We start from the raw sequence: 18,509 nt of genomic DNA on the forward strand, positions 1-18,509 counted from the left end.
CAAGGTTTACCAAATAAATGTCAAATCTGCATTTTTGAATGGTAATATTGAAGAAGAGGTGTATATGGAACAACCAAAAGGATATCTATTACATGATGATGAGAGTTTTGTATGTCAGTTGAAGAAATCCTTGTATGGTTTGAAGTAGGCCCCCAGAGTATGCTATTCATGGTTAGACAAATACTTAAAAGAGAAAGGATTTCAGAAAGAGAATGCAGACAAAAACTTGTATATCAAGGTAAATGGAGATCATATGATTATAGTTGTTGTATATGTGGATGGTGGAGACAAGGAAATCATGTGCAAAGAATTTGGAGATTAGATGAAGACAAAATTTGAGATGTCCATGCTGGGTGAGTTGTCCTATTTCCTTAGTTTGTAGATTTCACAGCAGGAGAAAGGAATTTTCATCTCACGAACCAAGTATGTTAAAAACATGTTGAAAAAGTTTCAAATGGAGGACAACAAACCGGTAAGTACTCCCATGGTTACTGGTTGTAAATTGAGAAAACTAGACGAGTCACCAGAAGTAGAGCATACATTGTATAGGTCTATGATTGGTAGTCTGATATATCTAACAACATCTAGACTAGACATTGTACAAGCAGTTTGCATGGTTGCGAGATTCCAAGCTGCTCCTAAATAGTCTCACTTAAATGCAGTCAGGAGAATCTTTAGGTACCTGCAAGGAACAACCAGTTATGGCTTGTGGTATCCAAAGAAAGGAGACTTCACTTTGCAGGCTTATATAGATGTAGATTGGGCAGGATGTATTGATGATCAGAAGAGTACAAGTGGAGGTGCCTTTTACTTAGGATACTGGTTAGTACCATGGTACAACATGAAGCAAGATTCAGTGTCATTATCTACTGCCGAGGTAGAGTATATAGGAGTTGCTACATGTTGTTCACATGTATTATGGATGAAGCAGACACTGAAGGACATACAAGTGAAGATACCAGAACCTATTCCAATCCAGTGTGATAACTCAAGTGCAATCAATATCTCCAAGAATTCGGTAATGCATTCAAGAACAAAACACATTTCAATCAAGTATCACTTCTCAAGGGAGAAGGTAGCAGACAAGGAGGTCATAGTAGAGTATGTTCCAACCGGTGAGCAGATTGCTAACATATTTACCAAGCCACTTCCTTTGGGCACATTTGAGTACTTGAGATAAATGGTGGGAGTTGTACCACCATCTGACAACACTTAAATGTGTAGAGAGATGTATGGTTCAGGGGGAGTCAACAATTGTTACTATATTACGCCTCTTGAATCATGAAGAATGGACACAAGAGGAGAATGTGTCCTACCAATTGAATACAAAGGGAGAGAATAAGGTTGGACTCTAGTAGTATGATTCGTGTCAAACTAAGGTTCCCTTTTCTATTGTTGTCAAAGGGGGGAGAAAAACTGGAATAGAAAGTGTTGACATCAATGCCAAAGGGGGAGATTGTTGGCATTCAGTTGTCATTGATGTCCACCAGTGGAGTGTTTCAACCGGTATGAAGAAGATTGAACCAACATAAAGAAGAGAAGTATGTTATGAGTTGATAGATGATACCACCAGTATGAGGTAAGATGTAGGAGTGAGTTGGCATGCTTGAGTTATAACTGGTATGAAGGCTGGTTGGTTGTTTGTGATGAAGAGGTAGGATGTTAGATGAATCACAACAACACCTAGTGAGAAGAACTGAAAGATTGGCATGAAGATATGCCGGAAAGCAAGTTGGATTGTCAGGGTGATGTGTTGCCGGTAAGAGTGATTGATCAGTGTGTTGTTCATACCGGTAAGGTTCTACCGGTAGAAGGGTTTGTCGGTTGTTTAATTTTTAACGACCCTATGTCGGTGAGTTGAATATATGCTGATGTGTCCTCCGTGGAGGTGAGGTGGAAAACATGCAGAGGTCAATGAAATGTTCATCGTCATGGTTATCAGTGTAGTAGGTGGTCATTAAATGATACAACCACAAATCATGGGTTGATGACAGACTGATGCGGCTCGAGGAAGAATGGATGACAAAGAATGATTAGGCAGGGGTTGAGTTTTCATATTGTTTTCACTAAGTAGATGCTTAGTGTAGGGGTTGTAGCTCCTTTAGATTGTAGCCTATAAATTTTTCAGGGGTTGGTGCTCCTTTGAGTCGGTGCTCATAAATTAGGGGTTGGTGACCTAAAATTATAATCATAATTATTTTCACTGTGAGGCTGGGTTGGAGCAGAAGATCTCCAGCAACTATTCTCACCGAGATTTTTCCCACATTGGGTTTTCCTCGTATATTTGGTGTTATGTGATGCATTCTTGTGTATGTGTTATTTTGATGTTATAGAAAAACCTTTCACACATTTAGTTTACATAGTTTGGCTTACCGGTCAGTACTTTGGTTGTTTCATATTGTACCGGTATATCCCTGATTATCAAGAAGTGTTTAAATCACTGATTCACCCCCCTCTCAGTGATCCATTGTGTCCAACATTTTCCACACAAGTATATATTTTTTCCATCCTATAAATGGTTTCGATTGAACAATGTTCTCTTTCATCATAGGGCCCTTATGGTCATGTACATATTTAGGTCCTTTTTGGTTGTTGTACGCATAGTTCGTTTGGCTCTCAGTTTTTGGTCTGCTGGCTTTGCCTTGTGTTTTTCCCAGATGCCCCTCCATCCTTCTGCTGAGAAACATCCTTTCCTTCCACTACAACCAACTCTGTTGCCCATTTTACACGCACTGGTCCAAGAACTACCCGACCGGTTGACTAGATTAAGGAAGTTTGTATAACGTCGCCACCTTTAGAAGATTGGGTTTGTGGATACTTTTGAAAGGAGTTTGATAGTTGTGAAGTTGCCCGATCTCCTGACTCTCTAACACTCCTCGTGTTGTGGTGGATGCCCATCTCTCTCTCTCGAGCATTTGAAGGAAACTGTTGGTTCTAAGAAAAGATGTTTGGTGTAATTAAGAGTAGTGGTTTCAATACCTTGGATGGCAACACAAGTAATAGTACAGGTAGGTTTTGCTTGGCTGCCGACGAAATTGAATGGGGCTGTTGGGATGATAAGAATAATGGATTCTTGTCATCCCTCCTCCCATCTCGTTGATTTCCACACCATGCATTATTTTCAGGAAACAAATCAATGCAATATTTGTGAAGTACCATCATTAATGGTCTTCAAGCAACCCAAATACGAAAAAAGGTGGTAGCATGTGTTACTTCATTTGATGTTGTCATTCTTGCATAAAATATTTAAGGTAGCCAAAGGGGAAAATTGTCATCATAATTACATGCATCAGAATGGTCTTGCCTCATGATGATGAAATGGCTTTTCATAATCTAGATTTGAAATGGCCAGAGATAGAGTAGGAAGATATAGTTCGACAGTTACAGTCTTTTGCATGGAAAGCACAAACCGATTTTAGTGAATATAGGAAGATCGTCACCCTATTAGATAAGATTTTAGAACAAGTTGAGAATCACTAACAACATCTACGAGACGAGCTAACAATAACAAGAAACCCAAATAATTGACTTCAACAAAATGGTACTCCTAGTTGGAAGAGGTCCTGTATTGCAACTTGATGCCAACCCAGTACAATGGCACATTCTTTTGAGCATGTTTGAATTTTTCTGAGCTACTATTTTTGATTGTGAAGAATTTGAAGATATCTCGTTGACATTGGTTGAAGAAGAAGAAAAAGCAGATGAGATCGACAAGCGGATTGCAGAGCTGAACCTGGTACCTGATGATGGAGCCTGAAGGTCTTGTAGCCTTACTTGTTGTGAGGCGGTTTATATTTTGTGTTTCTCTTTAGTATTTTTGTTTTGAAATAGTCATGATCAAGACTGTTATCTTAGTAACCATTTCTTGTAAAGGAAAAAGACAGGAAGGCTATAGCTATAAATAGGTAGATTAGTTAATTTGAGAGGATCTTTTGGGAAAACTTTGTTTTTCTCATTAGAGCAAAAAAATTTCATGCATGTGATTGTCTGTTATTTTTAATATAAAGGAACTACTGGTGGTTTTCGCATATTCATAAGCTTTGAATTATGGTGTGTTGATGTTTTTCTGTTCTTTGAAATGGATGTCAATTAGTGAATTTATGTTGGAATGATGGATAATTTAAACTCTTAGTTAGAGGCAACACTCTATCCTTAAGCTCCATAATGTACATAACTCGGTGCCAGTCATAAAACATTACTTCGGGATTATGAGATTCAACCCTGAGTTGCAAGGGTTCTTATAATTCCCTTTCTCTATAAGCTCTAAACTACTCACCCCAACTATTTTCATTCTGAATCCATGACATAAATGCCCTCAAATGGATATCTCCAATATACATCAATGGGTTCCATTGATGGTAATCTGGGACAACATAATTATGTAGGTATAATTCACAAAGTAGGTTCTTATTCTCTCTTGGAGATTCTTGGTATGCTTGAAAGAATTCCTCAAGGGTTTTGATGAAAGGATTTAATCCTAAAATTACCCTAGAAATTTGAAATTTTAGATATCTCTCTTTTAAATGCAATGTATAAACCCTTGGAGGGGTTCTGCATTGCATTAATTGTGGCACTAATTCTACCATATCATCTACTTGTTTCTTTAATTTAACAATCTCCTCATCTTTCTCCCTAATTTCATTATCTGTTTTCTGTATTTGTTTATGCAATCTAAGGTTTTCTTTATCCCTCTTTTCTATTTCATCCTACAATTTTATTGCTACACTATGCCATGTAGATACAGAGGGTCTATGAATACCTGCCAAAAAATTTCTTGAAGCATGTTCCAATAGCAGTACTGGTGGTTGCTCAAATTCCTACTGAAGGGGTTCATTCTGCTCTTGATATGGTATTTCTTCTCCTCCTATTTGTTTTGCAATGAAGGCAAGTTGATCTAGCCTTGTCTCTACATGTCCCTCAAATGCATGCTCTTTCCCTTCATCATGTATTTCTTCCTCAGAGGCTATTGCCTCTTTTCCAGCTATTGTTTCTAGCCTAGGACTTTTTCTTAACGTCTCACCAACATCCTATGCAGCTGGCTTTATCTTGGTTGCAGGGGTTTCCCTAGTTTTTGTTGCTGGAGGAGAAAAAATGTCTTCGATTTTTCATTTTCCAGGGCTAGGGCTAGGTTTTTCTGTCTCAGAAGTCTCATCCCTAACCTTTTATTTCCCTTTTTTTGCTTTCTTTTGCTATTCCTCTGCTTTCCTAGCTGTTGCTCTAGTTCGGTGTGGAGTTTAAAATGGAATATCATAATGACTTGAAGAAGGGGTTCCTTCTTCCTTTGATTTAGAAGAATCAACCGCTATAGTCATGGCTGTAGGAGGGCTTGCTCAGGATCTCACACCAGAGGTAGAAGCCTCATGAGTGGCTACAAAAACCTTCCTTCTTTTGCTAGACCTGCGAGACTGACTCCTCTATTCCACATTGTCAGGTCTAAATTGATCCACATTTTCAAATTCCTCCCATGTCATACCAGAGACTTCTCATAAAGATTTATCAACTGGAAATTTATTCAAACAATGGTGAGACACAAAATTGGTCCTACCTTTTTGAGTTTCAGCTACCATGATTTCTAGCAACCTTAGAGAACATTGGGCACATTCATTCTCCTCCCATGCCTCAGATGGCTTAAGCGTTTGAAATGAATGGAGTGCAAACAAGACTGGTGACCCTCACAAGTAATGTATTTGTAAATGTGCACAACTGCATGCATCCACTTGTCTGGTAATGGTGTTCTCCTTGTCCCCTGTTTATTCACAACAAGTGGTCGATCACTAGGTTTAGTAAATTCTTCCCTTGCTAATCTTGCGTCTCAAGATGCAGGGCATGTTTCCCCATCAATGGGCAACCCTATGAATTCTGCAATTCTTTCCTCTGTTACCACCGCCTCCAATCCTTTTACAACTGCTTTGCCATTTGCAAAAGTTTGTGCAAATTCTGTAGCAATGTCTTCATTAAAACTCTACAACTTCAAGAAATAACCTAACCAGCCATAATTTTGAAATTCTACTAGACAAACAATATCCTATAGGATCACACCATGAACAGTAGGTTCATTCCTAATTAACTGACCACCCATTTTCCTGCAATCACTTTCTAAAACATTCCCCTATTCTGTCTTCACTGAAAGAGTCAAATATGCCTATTCTTTGTGCAAATTTAGTTTTTTTTAAGATTCTTCGGACCCTACAACTTACCCTTTTTGGTTTGAAATTTGTCGACTAAGACAGACTAAGACGGAGGAAAAATCATTAATAAAAGTATTAGAAAGTCTTTCAAGAAAATGACGATGCTTGTGACCTTTCAAGTGTCAAATCATTGGTTCAAATCAACTAAAAGACAACTAATGGGCATTTTTTCCTCCCCCCAACCTAAATAAAGGCATGTTTCCACACAGGCTGAAGTGGCGTAGAAAAAATATGCTATGTAAATATCATAATTAATGAACATGATGAAAAGTAATGTCATTTAAGATAAATTTGAAAGATGTAATTGTTCGCACGTACCTGATAAATTGCATTTGCATGTTTCGGATTATGGCGTGCACAGTACCTGTCAATCAATTAGTTAAGTAATACATGAAGTATGAGGTGGAGTGTGATGATGGAAAAAAAAAATAATTATGAAGTGAAGGTGGATGTACGAAATGACTAGAGAATTTGATTTCCATTGAAGTGGAAATCTTTATTATGATTTGATGCATATGTGTTTTAGGCAGAAGGATGGACACGTGGTCCACTTCCTTTGGCTATAGGAGAGGTGGTGAATTCCTGCATGAACTCCACTTTTGAAGCTGGCTTGTGATATAAACACAAGCAATGACAGTTGACTAGCTATTTAAATCTAACCAGGTCAATTGTGGTAAGTTGAACAGTTCCATTTGAAAATACTTGTGCTACCTCATATGGCCCTAGCCATCTGGTTTGTAACTTGCCAGCACCTTCCTAATACCTAGAGTCATAAAGAATAGCCCAGTCACCTAGTTGGAATTGCTTTTGTTTAATGTATTTATCATGTCATTTTATCCGTTGAGCTTGCACAACTTCAATGTGATGAAGGGTCACCTTTCTCATTACATCTAAGTTATTTAGCTGCATGATCCTTTATGTTTGTGTTGTTGATAGATTTATTTCTAGATCCAATGCAGTCCTTAAAGTTCTATGTTCAAACTCAATTGGGATCATGGTTGTTTTACCATATAATAGTTCAAATGGTGTGAAACTAGTGGTTGTTTTCCATGTGGTTTTGTATGCCCATATAGCTTTCGACAATCTATTGGCCCAATCTTTCCTATGAATGACCATTGTTTTTGTTAGAATTGCTTCAATTTCCCAGTTTGTGATCTCAGCTTGCCCATTTTCTTGAGGATGGTAAGGAGTATATTTCTGATGCCTAATGTTGTATTCATTAACTAGTGTTGTAATAAGGGTTGATATAAATTAAGCTCCTTGATGTGTCACTATTTCCCTTGGTACTCCATATCTTATGAAGATTTCTTCATAAAGGAACTCTGCAACCTTGTTATCCCTTGCATGTTTCATTGGCTCAACTTCAACCCATTTAGTGACATATTCAGTACATACTAGGATATATGACTTACCATTTGATGGTGGATCAATTGGACCTACAAAATCCAGACCCCATTTGTCAATGGTGTAATTACAACTTGAGAGAAGAGGGGCATCTCATCTTATTTTTGGTCATCCCATCCTTTGACATCTATCACACTTCCTAGTTTACTTTCTTGCATCTTTATGAAGTGTGGGCCAGTAATAACCTATGTTGAGAATTTTGATTGATGTCCTTTTGGCAACAAAATGTCCTCCATAAGGTTCATCATGACATGTATGCAAAATGTCATAAGTTTCATCTTCTTTGACACATCTTCTTAGCACATGATCTGGGTCAATATAGAACAAACATCCTTCAATCCATGAGAAAGGGAAAGTTTTCTCAATGAGAATTCTTCTCTCTTTAGGAGAGAAGTGAGGAGGCACCTTCCTTGCAACCAAATAGTTTGCTATGTTTGTATACCAAGGTGTATGCCCATTGATTGAAAACAAGTGCTCATCATGAAAAGTGTCATCAATTACTTGAGTATCATCTAATGTAGTTAATCTAGACAAGAAATTTGCTACAACACTAGCTTTGCCAGGCTTGTCAATTATGGTGATATCAAATTCTTGCACCAATAGTAACCATCTTTCTAATTTTCCTATGATCAATGATTTATTCATAAGATATTTGATTGATATTTGATTGCTGCATGATCAGTATGAACAAAGATATGATATCCTATTATATAATGCCTAAATTTTTTGAGGGCATAGATGACTGCTAACATTTTTGTCTCTGTGATCGTGTAATTAAACTTAGCCCCTTGTAGGTTCTTGCTAACAAAATAGATTGCATACTCAACTAATGCTTCTTTTTGGCCCAAAATGGTTCGTATTGCATAATCAAATGCATCTGTATGAATGTGGAATGAAAATTCCCAATTTGGACCTTTCAACATAGGTTCTTGTGTTAATGCTTCTTTTAGATTTGAGAATTCTTTTTCACAATCTTCTGTCTAATGAAATTATGCATCTTTAGTCAAAAGGCTATAAAGTGGTGTTGCAATTTTGCTGAAGTTCCTTATGAATCACCTATAATACCCTACATGTCCTAGAAAACTCCTTACATCCTTTTGTTTTGCAGGTGTAGGAAGACTAGAAATGATTGCAATCTTGGCTGGATCTTCTTGTATTCCTTTTTGAGAGATGTAGTGGCCAAGGACCACTCCTTGTTGCATCATCATGAAACACTTTTCACTATTCAAAGACAAATATTGATATTCACATCTTTGCAACACTCTTTCTAGTCTTTGTAAGGCTTCAAAAAAGTTAGTGCCATAAGTTGTAAAGTCATCCATATAAATTTTCATACACTCATGTGAAATGTTTGAAAATATACTTATCACCGCTCTTTGGAAAGTTGCAGGTGCATTGCAGAGACCAAATGGAAGCATTGAATTATCACTGCTCTTTGGAAAGTTCCAGGTGCATTGCAGAGACCAAATGGAAGCATTGAATATGCATAATTTCCCCATGGGCCAGTGAAAGTTGTCTTCTCCTGATCTTCTGGTACAATTTGTATTTGATTGTAGTGACTGAAACCATCTAGGAAACATAAATATTGTTTTCCTGATAGTGAATCCAATACTTGATCTATAAAAGGAAGTGGAAAATGATCCTTCTTAGTTGTTGCATTAAGCTCTTTGTAATCTACACAAACCATCCATTTACCATTCTTTTTGGGTACTATCACTAGAGGGGATACCCACTGTCAGAGATTGGGTATATAAATCCTACATCTAGTAGTTTTTGAAGCTCTCCTTTTACTATTTCCCTCAATGCAGGATTGATTCTTCTTTGTGGCTGCCTTACTGGTGCACAATCATCTTTTATATAGATCCTATGAGTGCATAATTTAGGATCAAGACCCTTCATGTCATGGTAACTCCAAGAAAATGCCTACTTATGCTTTTTTAACAGGTTTGTCAAGGACAACTGTTGCTCTTGGCTAAGTTGATTATTGATGTTCAGTTATTTTCCTTCTGCAACTAGTATTTGTGCAGTCAATTCTATCATGTTTGTCTCACTAACATTTTACATTTTTAATTATGTAGGTAATAAAGTGGGAAAAATATTTGTTGCTGTGGCTGGAGTGTTAAGAAGAAGCATTGGCAAAGGGATTTTTGAACTAAATGCATGGTGGGATGGTTTTGCATGAGCCTCATAATGATTCTAGATGATCTGGGACAAAATTTCATCTTCATCATAATATTGCAAAAAATGGCTTTTATCTATCATCATTAGCTTTGCCACTGAATCAATGTCTTGAGCTTCCTCTCCAATATTTGGCTAGATAGGAATGTCTATGTCTTGGGTTGGTTGAGCAGGCAGATAGATTAGTAACTTTTTAGTATTTCTACCATCAGAGATGGTCATATCTCCTGAATGACATCCTATATAAGCATCTATTGTGGCCAACCATGGCCTTCCCAAGATAATAGGATATCCTCCTAGTGCATCTTTAGGGGAGAGTATCATAAAATCCACTGGATACTCCCATGAATCTAAAGTAACCATTATATCTTCCACAATACCATCAGGTTTGACATTGGAACTATCAGGAAGTTACAGGATAGTAGTAGTAGGCCTTTGATTGATAATATTTTATTGTTGCAGGACCTCCTTAGTCATCACATTAATTTTTGCACCTAGGTCTATTAAAGAATTCTTTATTTGCATACCATTGATCATTATTGCCACTGTAGGGCTACCTGGATCAACATACTTGGGGACAATTACTTTCCCAAGCACGATGTCTACCAATTGGCCTACCACATGAATAGTAGTGGGATCTTTTTCCTTTCGTCTTGGATTTTTGAGACATGCCTCTTTTATTGCTTTCTCATAGATTGGGACATCCTTAATGGCTTGGAATAAGGGTATCTTGACACATATGTGTTTCAATTGATCCAGAATGTCAAAGGTGTTTTCTTCCTTTTGGTTGACAATTTCCAACCTTTGAGGAAATGGCAATTCTGGATTAGATAGGCAAGCTGGTTCAAGATCCTTGAATTTTTCTATCTGAGTAGGTGCCTCAACCAAATTTGGATGCTCCTCTTCCTCCTCAAGTAGCTTAGTTATGAGAGGAGTGGAAGGAGTAGTCAGGGTAGTTCTTGAATATAGGTGAATATCACCTAAACTCACATCATATACAGGATATAAATTTGGATCAACATAATAGATCTGTTGCTACTATGGTTTATTATTTAGATTAGGTGTGGGTTGAGATGCAAATAAGTAGGTCTGGGTGCACTAGTGTTAGGATTAGGAGGGGGCATGATAGATTGTTGTTGAGGCTATGGAGGTGGATTCATGTAACTAGTTGTTTAGTTCGGCCATTGTTGTGCACCTCTCCACTGGGGTGTTTTGAGCAGTACTGAACCTAGCATAAGAGATGTTGTTTTGAGCAGTACATTTTATTGGATTTGATAATCCATTTTTGTAGTCAGTGCGACTCTTTATTGAGCAGTGAGCTCTAGGTTGTTGGCCTCCCTGCATGTGCAGGCCCCTCATTGTAAGTAGTATTTATTCATTGGCCAGTCAGTAAATATTGTGGGTCACAAATCCCACTGAGGTTTTTCCCACACTGGGTTTCCTCATTAAATATCTTGTGTTATGGTGTGTTTCTATGCTATCTCTATTATTTCTGTTTACTGCATTAATTCTTATTTACCAATACACTATTTTGGGATGCAAAGTTATAAATAAGTTTAAATAGTTTGCTAATCGGTTAGACACTGATTCACCCCCCCCACCTCTCAGTGTCTTTGGGCCTGTCATTGAATCTAACAATTGGTATCAGAGCATGGTCCTCTATTTGCAAAATCCTAACAGCTTGAGGGAGATTCTAATACCGGTACAGATGGAGAACTTAAGGAAACAATTGGAAGGAGCTCTTGAAGATTTTGATGCAAAAAAATTGAAGAATTTCAAACTTGAAGATGATCTAAGGACTGCTAAGGAATTCATTAAAGGACTTCAAAAAAATTTGGTTATAGCATAAAATAAGTGAAAGGAACTTCATGAGAAGATGCAGAATGATGATGATGAAAAGGAAACTCTTAGGGATATTGCAAATAAGTTAAGACAAGAAAACAACAATATGAAGAATGAAATGCAAGATATGACTATGAGGTTATGTAAGGATATTGAAGACATAAAGAAGAATGAAGAAGACTTGATTAGGAGACTCAATGATGCCAGAAATGAAAATCTTAGACTTGGTCATGAAAATGATATGTTAAGACAGATCTGATTCACATGCAACATGATAAAGATGACCTTGTGAGACTGTTAGGAACTGGAGGCAACTGAGAGGCCCGGGGGGGGGGGGTGAATGAGTTGTCTATTAATCTCAACCCAAATATAACTTAGTTAAACTTGATACATAATACTGGTAAACCAAGCTTAATGCCGATTAATAGATTAATAGTTAATATTAAGACCAGTGAAACTTAATGCATGAAACAGAAAAAGAAACAACATCCACAACACATAACACAAAGATTTGTACGTGGAAACCCTGTAAGGGGAAAAACCACGGTGGGAAACCTTATCCACAATTAGATGATACTATTGCAGATAGTATGTGTGTACAAATGGGGTCTACACATGCAGAAAGGCCAACCGCCTAGAGCTCATCGCTCAATCACAAAATAGGAGTCACATTGACTACAATTGGATGATTAAATCCAATGACGATGTACTGCTCAAAGTAGCATCTCCAATGCTAGATTCAGTACCAGTTAAGCTCTGATAATCTCCTTCTCTATGGTCTGCTCATATGATCTTCAATATTCACGCATACCATGTTACAATACCATAACCATATACCTTCTTTTTCTCTACATATCTTTATCTCACAAATGAGATCTTACATATATACCAAACCTAGGACCAAATGTGTAGGTCAGCTAATTAAGAATATTACAATAAAATCAATTACAACAAGTCAAGATGTGATGCATCATGTTGGCTCAATACAATTACAATAATATCCAATTGATTAAATCATCTCCATAATGTGTTGTGCTGATCTGGAATAGACAATGTGTGTCAGTCCATAACTTAGACCAATTTACCGGTAACAATAAATATGAACCCGATGAGACCAATAACCAAAATACCAAAATCAAGTGTCCAAACCATGTCTTCGACATAACCAAGTGATCTCCAGATGATAACAAGTCATCCTTACTATTAGTGAACAATATAACCTGTCGGTGAGCCAAATACCGGTGACTGTGCATAAGTCACTGAACTTGCCGATGAACATAACCAAAGATCTCCAGAAGGATAAGTGTTGACATCAATGACAAAACCAATGCAACATATCCATAATACCAACAAAGACAAGTTGGAATTCGGGAAAATGAGATGGTTACTGCAAATAAACATAAAGACAAATTTAAGAAAAGTTCTGTAAAGCGGAAAAATCGAACCCTAGTCGTTCTCCCCTCCCCAACTCCGAGGAGAGAGAAGGGAGAGTCACTAGGGTTGATGGTTTTCACTTAGGAGGGACTTTACATTCAAAAGAGGGGTTGAAACCCACAAGATCCAATCCCACGCAATGCAAGATTGGATTCTATATGAGTTTCAAGGGTTGTGATAGCAAGGATACCCTCTTTTGTAAAGAATGTAGATAGAAAGATTGAACTAGGAATGCATAGAAAGTGAGAAAGATTCGCTTATAAACTGAGTTAGGGATATAGGATGAAGCTACGGACCTGGAATTAGTAGTAAAATGTCGAGACGGCGCTGTCCTACAAATTTGAGCAAAAGTTGACGGGATCAAGCAGGGTGCTGGAAAAATGCAGTTTTTGATGTCATGAGCAAGTTTCGGGGTCTCCATTCAGGTTCAGTGTTGCATCACCATCGTGAAGACCCAAATGCGATCGAAATTGCAAGTGTCACAATTTTAGGACGCTACATTTAGCCCCCACTTTAGCGGGAGTATAAGCGTACGCTCATACTTCTGGTAAAGTACAAGGAAACAACATTGAAAAACTTTCACCACGTCAAGGAGGCAAGATACACCAAGCCCCCAGTGGACTAAGGATCTTACGACTTTGATTGACAAAGTAAAAGGGAAGATCACGAGGGAGAACCATGACTGTCAGTAGTAAGGTTCCCTCACTATGAGTCATGCAAGAAAGATATCAAAAATTTACAAGGCAAGGCTAAATTTGCCAAGAAATTTTCAAGTATCTTGAAAAGATATGAACGGGATGTATGCCCCCCTACGTTAAAGCGATCACACATGCCTCACCAGGGGTGATTGCTTTAAGGTAGTGATACATATAAGAAATGAGAAAGGAGCACGTTATCACAAGGATTTAGCCCCCAAGTGTGAGATAAGCCCAAGGATAATAGACACAAAACACAAAGCACAAGGTGACTTCACTTTCCTTGGGGTCAGTATGCTGTATGATAATTCATGTATATCATATGTATGTATGCATAATTCTTCTTCATTCCCCAATCAAGGAAGGTCACCTAGAAGAAGGGAACACATGTGTCTTTTGAGTCAACATGAGAGAGATTGAGAGATCTCAATGCTTTGCATCGTCCTCAAGTAGACAACACTAAGGACAACAAATAGAAGAATGAGAATAACACATAGAAGAAGTAACAAAAGAGAGGGGGAGAGAATCTGCTATGCTAATGAAACTAGTCTAGCACATCATCTACCCCCTGATCTTGCTGATCAATGTTTCGGGAAGGTAGGGAACACGCTAGAGGAGGAACATCCAACACAGCAGATGGAGCTATCACAAGATCCAAACAAGGGCTATGTTCATATCCCAAGCCACGGTGTTCTTGTCTAGGAGCTAGGATAAGTGCTTTAGAAAATTCATTAGATAAATGGTTATCAATATCAACAAGTTCATATTCACTATCAGAATGAACGGGAGAAATAGCATTTTCATCATGAATAACATTTTCATCTATATCATCATCAAGATTTATAAAAATAGGATCTTTAACTCGCACAGGATCAAGACCATCATGCATCTTATGTTTAGGAGATTTCGGCTCAATCGTCGGCTGAGGAGAAAATGGAATAATGCTTGTTGAAGGTGTTTTTGGGGATTGCAAAGTTTGAGAAGCAGCTGCCTGAGCTCTAAGACGACGCTTTCGTCGGCGTTCACGTGCAGAACAATTTCGTCTAGTCTTAGTAGGAAGTTGAGAAGATTGAGGAGGAGGAATGTTCTCATCCTTTTCACTTGGGTGTTTAGGTTGTGGTCTCTTAGGTTGAATAATAGGAGAAGAGGAAGGTCTCTTCTCTCTATAAAAGGAAGGAGGAGGAACTGCTCCATATAAGGGAGGAATATTTGGTTTTGGAAGGAGACCAAGTCCATCATGACGAGGAGGTATAGGTCTACTTTTAGGAAGTTTATTAGTCATAGGCATAGTCACATCCATAGGGATGGGTTGGGAATCTTCTTGAGGAAAGACATTAGTTTTATCTTTCAAAGGAAGAACTTCCTTCTCAAGAATGATAGGAATGTCAAGTTTGGGTGTTCTAGGTTCACTTAGAGATAGGATAATATCTTTTTTCCACTTTTGATAAGATTTGAAAAGATGATCACTTCGCGAAGGAAGAGATTGGAATTGTTTAGGCCAAAAATAATCAAGAGGAATGCTAGAAATTCTTTCAGTTGGTTTAAAGAGACTATGATTGATAGTAACAACTTCACCATTATGGGGAAATTTCAGACACTTGTGAATAGGAGAAGCAATAGCTTTCATGGAAGATAGCCAAGGATAGCCTAGCTTCACACGAAATTGTTCAGATGATGGAATAATAGCAAAGTCCACATCAAGGGATTTGTTATGGACCTCAATAGGTAATGTAATAGAACCAATTGCAGGAGAAGAAAATGCATCAAATAGTTTCACAACCACATTTGTTTCATCATAGATCACTTGATTCAATTGCAAAGTAAAAAGAAACTCTTCAGTAATGACATTAACCACACAAGAAGGATCAATAAGCACTCCACGGCAAGGTGTATTCTTGACTTTTGCAACTATATATAAAGGACCATTAGGTGCCCTGATAGTTTCACTGGAATCAAATGTGATGGAAGGTTCTTTAGGGATTTTCCGCTGCTCTACAAAGTCAATCACATTCGGAGTCATAGACACAAGATCATCAGGTGAGACAGAGAAATCAGTAGTATCAATCGCATTAGAGGTATGAGAAGGTAATGGATCAGTAAAAATATGAAGATTTTGGTTAGGAGGAGCTACAGATGTATTGCCTTTATCATTCACTCCAGAAACAGAGATAGTATTATTATCAATCAAATCTTGAATTTTCCCCTTTAAAGCAAAACATTTTTCAGTATCATGCCCAGGTTGACGATGAAATTGACAAAAAGATTTGTTATCAAAATAGGGTGAATTAATCTTTGCAAGATCAATTTGCCTTATAGGAGGAAGAGTAAGCACATTTTGTTCCAATAACTTATTCATAATACTATGCAATGATTCATTCAAAGGAGTAAACTTTCTTTCTTTCTTGAAAAACTTAGAAATAGGAGACACACCTGATGCTGCATTCACATTGTTGTTGATGATGTTTTCATTGAATTTAATGGACTCTCTGTTCGGTTTAAACTTCCCAAATGGTTGTTGACTACTATCACCCTTATCACTCGGAGCCATAGGATGTGATTGTTCCATTTGACTCACAGTCAGTTGATAATTGTGAAGAGTTGCGCACAACTATTGGAAAGAAGTAAACTCAGAAAACAGGAGTTTGTCTCGAATATCTTTTTGTAAATTAGAAATAAAGATTCTTTGAATATCATTGTCAGGCACTGGAAAAGAAATTTGAGCATACAAATGCTTATATCTACCAATGAAATCAGTCACTTTTTCTTTAACACCTTGTTTACAATGCATTAAATCAATCAAAGTAACTTTAGGACTTATATTGTTTTGAAATTGTTGAATGAAAGCATTTGCAAGTTGTTCGAAAGAAGTAATAGAATAGGAAGGCAACGAGCAATACCATTGTAGGGCTTTGTCTCTTAATGTTCTAGTAAACAATTTTGCAAGCAACCTTTGGTCATAAGCAAAATCAGTACATATTGTTTGAAAGGTCTTAACATGTGTTAGAGGATCACCCTTACCATTATAAAGCTCCAAATGTGGAATTTCAACATGTTTAGGGGGGATAGCTCGAACAATATCAAGAGAAAGTGGGCTCGCAACATCAAATGTGGGCACACTAAACTTAGATTGATTCATAGAGGCAATTTGTTGCTGTAAAGAAGAGACAGTTTGTGCAAGATTGTTAATGGTCGCTTCAGTCGAAGAGTTCATATTAGACGTGTTAGATTGTGATGGAGGTGTTATGTTATTGAAAGAAGGTAGAGAGTAAGGTGGTGGGACACTATGATAGTTAGCCATAGGAGATGATTGGACATGAGGAACACTACAAGGAGGAATGGAATGGTTAAATGAATTGCCCCCTTGTGTCATGTTCATTTGTGGAGATATAATAGGGACACTCATTGAAGGAATGAATGAAGCAGTTGGATTGAATGAAGGAAGAGGGTTAATTGAAGAAGAAGGATTGCCCCCATGACTGGTGATCATAGGAGGAATGTCTTGTGTTGAAGTAGTCATTATGTTTGATGTAAAAGTAGGTATACTAGCAATAGGAGTCGTCAAAGGAATAGAATGATTGTCTTGAGTAGGAGGTTGTGTATAACCTAAGGTTTCGGCACAACTTTTCATAGGCATCACATTTGAATCCACAATGTGTGCAATACCACACAAAATATCAATTCCATTCTTATCACTTTGAAGCATACATTTTAGACCCTCAATTAAAGGAAGAGCTTGACTATCAGGGTATTCTTGAGACATCCATTGTCGAAAATCATCAAATTGGTTATCCAATTTTGAAAGTTGTTCTACAGAAACCTCATGGAGAGCTTCTTCATCATTAAGAGGATTAGAGGAATTACCCATGTCCTCGTTAAAAAGACCATTCAAATTAGGTTCCATCTCGTCAGTAATTAAACCTTGGAAGGACTTAATTCTAAGGCTTCGTCTAACGGGAATAGTGTAAGTAGGGCTTATTGTTGTAAAAGTCATGCACTAAAGAGAGAGAGAAGATTTTGAATTTTAGAGGTAGCAAATTTCAGTAAAACCAGCCAATCTTCTAGATTTAAGCTGTTAAATACAATCAGGACAATCTCCCAAAATTTTGGAAAAAATGTCCGGGACCGTGGCGCTAGGAGTGCACACGGTCCTCGCAACTTTTTTCGAAATTTTCAGGGATGAAAGTTATGATGATTTTACAGCTAACCTGAAAAAATTGAGTGATTTTACGATCTGTAGATAGGCCAAATTAAAGTTGCAATTTCAAAATTGAACCCTACCTAGATTGTCGAAAAATGCAAAATTTGAATTTTGAAAAAGAGAGGGAAACTGAAATTTTGAATTTTATGATTTTAGAGGGAATACCAAAAGCAATGCAAGTTTTGAAATTTGAAAATTGACTCAATTTCACGCAAAATTCAATTCTAAAAGCGGAAATCAAAGTTGTTGTAATTAAGCACTTAATTTCAAGAGTCACAAATTGCAAAAAATTTGAATAAATCACTGAAATTTCGAATGAATGATAACACACTTTTCAGATTTAGGACTGTAAGAAACACAATTTTGACACAAATTTCAATTTCAACAATTTTTGAATGATTAGAAGCCTCAATCCAAGCAATCACTAGACCAACTTTGACTGTAATTTTGAAGGTGTTAAAATTGATAAAATCAGCCAAAGTTCTGGATTTTAGCAGGAAAATACAGTAAGATCTAGCTCCCGAAATTTCGGAAAAAATGTCGGGGACGATGGCGCTCGGGGTGCACACG

The sequence above is a fragment of the Cryptomeria japonica genome, chromosome 5 (genome assembly GCF_030272615.1).
Source record: "Cryptomeria japonica chromosome 5, Sugi_1.0, whole genome shotgun sequence".
Lineage (NCBI taxonomy): Eukaryota > Viridiplantae > Streptophyta > Pinopsida > Cupressales > Cupressaceae > Cryptomeria > Cryptomeria japonica.